At 42.8% G+C, this 7,846-nt stretch overlaps 1 protein-coding gene across 1 annotated transcript in view; it reads left to right on the top strand.

The window, feature by feature from the left end:
- The first annotated feature begins 1,100 nt into the window (after positions 1-1,100).
- LOC108873897 (semaphorin-6D) overlaps positions 1,101-7,846 on the top strand; it is a 146,085-nt gene continuing 139,339 nt past the window's right edge. The window contains 1 exon segment of the mRNA XM_051069284.1: positions 1,101-1,390. The gene's annotated coding sequence lies outside the window, so the exon portion shown is untranslated.

The following is a 7,846-nucleotide window of genomic DNA, read 5'->3' as shown; positions in this document are numbered from 1 at the left end:
GAACCCAGACCCAGAACCCAGACCTCCTGCTCTGCTGGTTTCTCAGTGTATTTCAGTGTAAACAGAGAAACGTGGTGAAGATGCAGACGTCAGGGTTTAATCAGGCACACAGGAACGCTAACTGAAGCACAATCAAAAGCTTATTTCCCCAGACATCAGCAGTCCTCATATCCTGTAATTTGTTGTTTTTCATAAACACTGAGGAGGAGGAGGAAGGACAAACAGACAGGAGGAAGACATGAAGACAGACAGACGGACGGAGGGGCTGCTGAGTAGAGGGGATTTAGTTTCTAATCCCAGCGCTGCGTCTCCTTCACTTTCCTTTTTCCACTTGCCTCTAATTATCCTGCAGAGAAACAAACTCAATTTGTCAGCCGGAAATTTAATTGAAGTTTCCTCGTGGAAATCATTTTACACCCGAACACAGCTCACAGGAGAGGACAGGCCTCTGATTATTACTCTCTGTCAGGAGACTCTGTTTGTACACTCGTCTTTATGAGGTGTTCTTTTCATGGTTTATATCTGCTCTCAGATATAATACATATAACTCAGAAGAAGCTGTTCCCCTTTTTTCATGATGTTAAAATTAGATTATTGTTAATATCATAATGAAAAACCATGAATTCAACTCAGTGTTCTGTTCATGGTGTTTCATAAAGGATTTATTTGTATTTAAATTAGACAGATATGACCAGTTAATGTAAACACTTTCCTTCCATTTAATTAAATGAAAATATAATAAATATAAGATAGTATTTATAATCATATATAATTTAAAAATATCACAGGTGTAAATGAAATAAACATGTTCTGACATTTTATTATTATTGTCGATTAATTTTTAAAAATCTGTCTTTAATCTGTACGAGTTTAAAACGTTATTTGAATCAGAAATATTTTGGATTATTTGATTAAAAGAAAAAATCATTTCATTGTACAAATGAATTTATCTTTAAATTTTAATTCAGTCTTTTTTATTTTTAATATTTTGAGTCAAATTTAGAAAAAAAAAACACGTGAAATTTAACACAGTGACTTTAAATTGAAGAGGGGCGTGGTCGCGGCTTCTGATTGGCTGCGGGGGGTCTATTATGATAATGAGGAGGGCGTGGCCTGTTAGCGGGAGCCGCTGGGCTGCTGAGTGACGCCTCAGTGTGTCGTTAGGACCCGGACTGGACGCTCCGTGCCGCGGTCCTCGTCTCTCTCTCTCTCTCTCTCGGTGGATTTATATCGGACCCGGTTCGCGGGCTGGAGCAGGATTTTCCCGCCGGTTTGGTCCCATTTTGTGGAACTAAGCGGAGCTGTTGTGGATTACTGTGAGTGAGTGTTGGACGGAGACGGAGTCCGGGTCCCGGCGCGCCTCTGTCTCTGAGGACACCAGAGAGGAAAGGTGAGTTTCTTCTTCTTCTGTCGTTTTCCTGCAGAAAAACCCCGCGTGCCTGCTGCTCCCGGTGCGTGCTCCGCTCCTCTCTCTCGCTCTGTGTGTGTGTGTGTGTGTGTGTGTTCGTGCATGAGCAATGAGGATGCACCAGGTCGGACTGTGTATTTTTTGGGACTTGAACGTGTGTGCGCGCGCATGTCTTTTTATTTTTTTTAAGGGGGTGGGGGGAGAGGCGCGTGTGTGTTTGTCAGCAGTGATTGACAGCTGTCATTACCCCCCCCCCCCCCCCCCCCGTCATCCTCTGCTTCCTGATGCTTTAACTTCCAGCTTTGTGCTGACGGACTCTCCGGGTCTCTGCAGGACTGAGGCTCGTGCCGGGGGTGGGGTGGGGGTGGGGGATTCGCCCTCCCATCAGCCCCTCTCCTGCTCCTCGTGCACAGTCTAAATGTTGCATTTAAGGACCCGGAGCTGCAGCGGAGGATGTTTGGGTGGGAGTCTTTGTCTTAGAGGCTGCTCTGTGTGTGTGGATCTGGACTCTCTCGGCCCTGGCCTTTCTGATCCGGGTCCAGGTCCTGTAGCAGCAGTGGAACTGGTCTGTTTTCACTGAGGAGGTTTCTTTATGTTTCGGATGAATGATGTTCGTTAATGACACAGAAACTGTTTCCTCTCAAACTGATGAATTCACTGTTCACAGCAGAGATGTGTCGATGCTCTGAGAGAAACGTTGGAGTCTAACGACTGGAAAACAGTTTTAAATGCAGAAGACTCCTGTCAACCAACAGAAAGGATGAAAAGGAATAAACTACATTTTAAATACAGACAGTAATCAGAGCTGGACCACAGCTTCAGAGGCCAGAGTCCGTGTTGTTTTTCACTGTGAACGTCTGATTTCCAGCAGCAGCGTTGGACTTTAACTCAGACCAGAGCTCTGAGCTGGTTCATGGTCTCTGCTCAGAGCCTTTTATTGTCTGCTGGTTCTCCTCCTCCTCGTCTGAAAGCTGACCGATGATGATCAGACAGTGACGAACTTTGACCTCAGAGCGTCTTTACTTATTTTCCCTCAGGTCGACCTGAGGTTGTATCACAGTCAGTTATACGATCACAGACTGAATGATCCCAAACCAAACAGCTGACTGATGGAACAGATCAGAGATGATTTATCATCTTTTTTAACAAACACTAAATCACTTCCTTTCACAGTTTGATCAGTTTTCTTTGATGACAGACAACAGACAGGCAGGAATATTCATTTGATCACTTTTCAGGAGGAATGAAGCGTCGTTTCAAAGAGCTCAGAGTCTGTAGCTGCTGTTTTCTGACCGTGTTTACGTATCGTTCATATCGAAACGCTGTCAGCTGTTTAAAACATGCTAATTTTTCATGCTAGTAGCAGCTTTTCAATCCCGTCACACCCTCAGTTCACAGACAGATATTTATTGCTCCTGATCTTTAATGTCAGGATGGTTTTCCTTAAAACACTGTGAGGTTTCACCAAGAACAAACACGATCAGCGTCGGGATGGACCCAGTTTGTTTTATCCCTGGATCGGGCTTAAACCTGACTCAGGAAATCCTGACTGAAGACTGATTTTTAATTAATCAATAAATGAGGATTCACAGTGAACTATTGTCTGATGTTTTTATACAAGATGAGAAAATTATTATCAATAATTATTAATTGATGTAAACGTAAGCGTTGATGTTTTAGTCGTTTATCTTCCTGCAGAGAGAAAACCTCCTCTCTCTTTAAAGATATAAAGAATTCAACCTCTGACTTTCAGTTTAAAGGTCTTTTATCTGCTGTTTTCTACCTGAACTCTGATGGAAAATGGTTCAGGTACATTCTGTTATTTAAAGGAAAAAGGATTTTCTTTTTCTAGAAACCCTGAACAGAGTGGTGGATAAGTGTGGTAAATGCCCATCAGACCTTCCCTGGTTTATTGTGGTCGTGTGATCAGATAAGACCCTCTGATCAGAGTCTGATCAGGGGGATTTGAGGGTAAATTCTCAAAGTAAACATCCTGAAATGTCCTAAAGTGGCTTTCGTTGGCCTCTCATTAAGCAGGTCATCGAGTAGTTGGATGAGTTTTCGGGCGTAGGAGGACAGAGTTTTTATTACCGGTCTGAAATCACGGCCGTCACTTCAGGAAGAGACGCCAATTAGCCGCCAATTATGAGCAGGATATTGAATTATTAATGTCACCACTGATGCATTCTGGCATCAGAGTGGGAGTGAAGCTGCAGGACTGAATCAGCTGCGATAGATTCACTGAACACAAACACGTGTGTTTACACAGACGCTGATGGAGGTTAAACTCACAGGAAATTGGTTTAACTGTCTGTGTTATCTGCTTTTACAGCCCGACATAAACGTTTATGAGCCGATGATTCCAGCCGATGGAGCGTTATACGAGCATTAAACATGAATTTATAATTCCCAAATGAAACGGATCTCACAGGATCGTAAAGGTCATAAAATGCTCTGATGCACCGATGTACCTGAATGCAGCACGTAGATAATGGAGTTAATGTTTGAAACATAAAGGTGGATGTTTCTCATGAATGTTTGTACTTTATCTGTTTTTGATGAATGAATGAATCTTTGAGTTTTGTCCAGAAATGTCAGTTCAGAGCTTTTACATTTAAACTGAATTAGAAAATTAATCAGCAGCTAGTTTGATAATCGACTGATTGACTGTTTTAGTCCTTTTTTTTTTTGAAACAATGAGAGATGTGAAGATTTGTTGTTTTTCTTTGTTGTACGTGGCATTAAACTGATAAAACAAGTGAAGATATAACAGGTGTTTATCACAGTTTTTTAATCTATTAAAGAAAATAATCAATTAAATTGGAATGTTGGAATTCCACCCCATGCTGCCAGAACAGTGACTTTATGGCCAAAAGTTTATGGATGGAGGAGACTGTTCCTCATCCATAAAACTGTCAACATGAAAAACTGAAGCCTGATCACAGCTGTTACCTTCGTTTAGCTCAGCAATGGTTCGTCCCTGAGCAGCACAAACACCAGATCAAGAGTTTTTAAAGACTTGAGATAATATTTCTGTGCACAAAGCAGCAGAAAGAAAAAGAAATCCTCTCCCCAGTTTAAAACACCAGAACCTCAGACCAACCCAACAGGTTTGGGATGAACCGGACCTCAGGTTTCCGTCTGGTTTGGGATAAATCTGAGCTCAGGTCAGAGTGAAGAGCTGAGTGATGTTTCTAGCCTCAGGTCTCATATTAACTGGATAAATCAGTGGTTCTCTGCAGCTCGTTCAGACTATAATTAATCACAGAAGTTCTGATTAAAACTATTCTTCTTGTGTCTTTCACAACATTTATTCTTTTATTCAACCTCCTTTAGCTTTTTAAACTTAAAATATTCATCTTTTTCTGTAAAAATGTTGCAGAAGTTTCAAATGAATGCTTCAACTTTTATTTTCAGATTTCAGCTTCCAAGTTTTGTTTTCTGTATTTAGCTGTTTTTTCTGCCATTTTTCAGCATTGCTTCTGTGATTACTTTTGACTTTCACCTTTTTCAAGTTTTTGGTTTGCATTGCAACCGTGTTTTCAGCTGTTTTTATGATTTATGTTATGTTTTCTCTAATTATTTACCAAAGTTATGATTAAAATTATTAGTGTGAATGCTGAGTGCATTCTTCAAATCTTTATTCTTCTGGTTCTTCCAGATTCCAAATGAATGCTTCAGCTTTCGGCTTCAAAGTTTTGCTTCCGTTATTCTACAGCATTGCTTCAGCGATGACTTGTGACTTCCAACTTCCACATTTCTCACCTGCTTGCTTCAGCAGTTTCCATTCAGCTTTCATCACTCACAATTTTCAGCAGGAAATACATTTTCCAGTTGTTTTTTCGAGTTTGAGATGTGAACTTTGATTTTGATTTAAAAACCACAGATTGTTTCCTCGACTAAATAAAACCAAAGTCCTGCAGCAGTTTCACTGTCACAAGTTCTTTCTTCTTATTTTTGTCGCTACCTTTTACTAAAAAACAAGAAGGTATTCATTCCTCCTGTGGTTTCTGCTGGAGGTTAAAGTTCACTTGTGTCTTTGTTTGACTATAAACCAGGATTAACACCAAAACCTCAGTTTTCCCAGCATCCCTCCCCCCTCCTCCTCCCTCCAGTCTAGACTCTGTCCTCTATTGTTCGCTCCGACCGTGTGTGAAGGTGTCACCGACTAGAAACGAACCCGGCTCCAAACCTGCCTCACAAATCTGTCACCGGACCAGCCGAACGCTCAGCTGTCCGCTCGCCGCCGTCCGTCCATTGTGCACGTTAACCTTGGGGTACGTTTGTAGACAATAACCTGCGGGTCCCCGGTGGGCGGGCGGGAGGGCCGGTGGCGGTGGCGGCAGCGGGGGAGGAGGAGGAGGAGGAAGCGGAGAGAATAATGTTATTCCAGCGCAGGAAGATTAGCCGCGTCGCCGTGAAAGCCTCCAAACTGCCGCATGTCATCAGCTATTATGTTCTCTGTGCAAATCTGTGCCGCGGGACTCGCCTTTTGTTCTAATCCTCTCTGTGTGTGTCTGTGTGTGTGTTAGTGTGTGTGTTAGTGTGTGTGATGCAGAAGCCAGAGAACAGCGGTGGGATTGTGTTGACATATGTGTGTTTGTGCGATGATGCAGCCGAGCCTCTGACGGCAGGAAACTGTGGAGTTTAAACTTCGTCACTGTCGTCAGTAAATAATAATGTACTGTGGGGGGGACTTCCCTTTCCTCCCCCTCATTTCCTTATTGTCTTGTCTCCCAGCAGGAGGTGAGGAAGGAAAGGAAGGGAACAGGATGCAGAACTGGACGAATGTCATTTCCACCCAGTGCTGATCAATAAGTTGGTCAATAGAAAACAAATCTAACAGATGTTTTCCTCAGGTTGTGTGTAGGTGTGTCTGTAAGTTCTTTGTTTTAATATATTTAATTTACTGTGATTGATTATTAAAATATAGAGAGAGTCACAGTCGTCTTCTACTTCCTGTTTACTCTCAGAAACAGTGTTTCAGGGCAAACACCAACATTTCTCTCTGCACCCTCAGCTTTATAAACTCTACATGCACACAGCCTCCAGATCTACGGAAGATTTAAAACTCCTAAAGAAATCAAGAGAAATTCCCCTCATGTTCTCACGTTAGAATAAAAGAATCTTCCATACATTCAGAATGTGATATATTCTGTTAGTCGCCGTTTCTCCTGCAGGTAACAGCTCTGCTCAGTCATGATGGTCAGACCAACGTAAAGGAAAAATCTTTAAACGTCGTGTTGTGTCTGAAAAACCCACAGATTCTGTTTATTGTGAAAGAAAACAGAGAAATCCTTTATATCCTTACACTGGAGAAGAAGAATGAATCAGTCGATAATGACGATAATAAACTAAATGTTTCAACTCTGAAATGGATTCAGTCTCCAAAACCTTTACGAGTGTCTGGTATTCAGTGGGCTCTTCCTTTAAATAAAGTCCGTGAGGTCCCTGAACGCAGCTGAGCTCAGTAACAGGTGTTTTAACGGGGTCCTCACTGGAGGTTTGATGATCCGTGCTGCAGCAGCCAGCCTTGGTTTTTGGCCTCGGTCTAGTCCTGAGAATCAGGCGTGAAGGCCAAATCGCTGCTGTAATCGGCCTGAAAATACGACTGCTGTCCCGAGGCCTGCCAGACCCCCCCCCCCACCATGGAATCAGCCTGTTATGGTATTTGACGATGGCTCTGACAGATAAAGAGCTGGTGTCTCCTCGCCTCAGGTTTCATCAGGCATCGTGGAATATAATGTTAAATTCACGTAGCCGACTGTAAAAACCTCACCTGTGAGCACAAGTTATTCAGTGTTTATTGTTAAAATCTGAGGCCAAATACAAACCTGTGTCTTTATGATTTTCCACCACAGTGGTGTTAATTAGCAAACAGGTAATTAGTGTGTGTGTGTTGAAGCTCCAGGGCTTTGTTACCCTCCTCCTCCTCCTCCCTGTGGACTCCATCTTTCTTCCTTCAGTCAGATCGCCACAGAGGAACTGACTCTCTCAGTTGGAGCTGTAGTTTCTGACCGTCACAAACGCAGCATCAGCCTGTCTTCAGATGCTCAGGAGAAAAACTAGATGACCAGATCTCCACATGGAATCAAACCCAGAGTCCAGTGTACAGTGTCTGAACACTGTTGGTAAAACAGTGTGACAAAGACGACAAGTTCTAAAGTTAGTTTCTGTCTGTAACAGACAGAGAAAGGCAGGGGTGACATTCAGAGAAAGGTCCAACCAGGGAGTTGAACCCGGGACTAGCTGTTCAGGGCACCTGCACCCTAACCACTCAGCCACCGTGCTCAGCTGTGCTCTGTGATCTCACAGCACACAGAAACAAATCATCAGATATCCCTATTGAACATCCAAACCTGGTTCTACCGACAGTATTCTGACGTTAACGCAGTGCCTCTGTATCCGACTAAACAGCGCGACACAAATATAGAACGT

The sequence above is a fragment of the Lates calcarifer genome, linkage group LG3, assembly GCF_001640805.2.
Source record: "Lates calcarifer isolate ASB-BC8 linkage group LG3, TLL_Latcal_v3, whole genome shotgun sequence".
Classification (NCBI taxonomy): Eukaryota; Metazoa; Chordata; class Actinopteri; family Centropomidae; genus Lates; species Lates calcarifer.
Note: the sequence above shows the minus strand (reverse complement) of the source record. Positions and strands in the feature narration are given on the sequence as shown.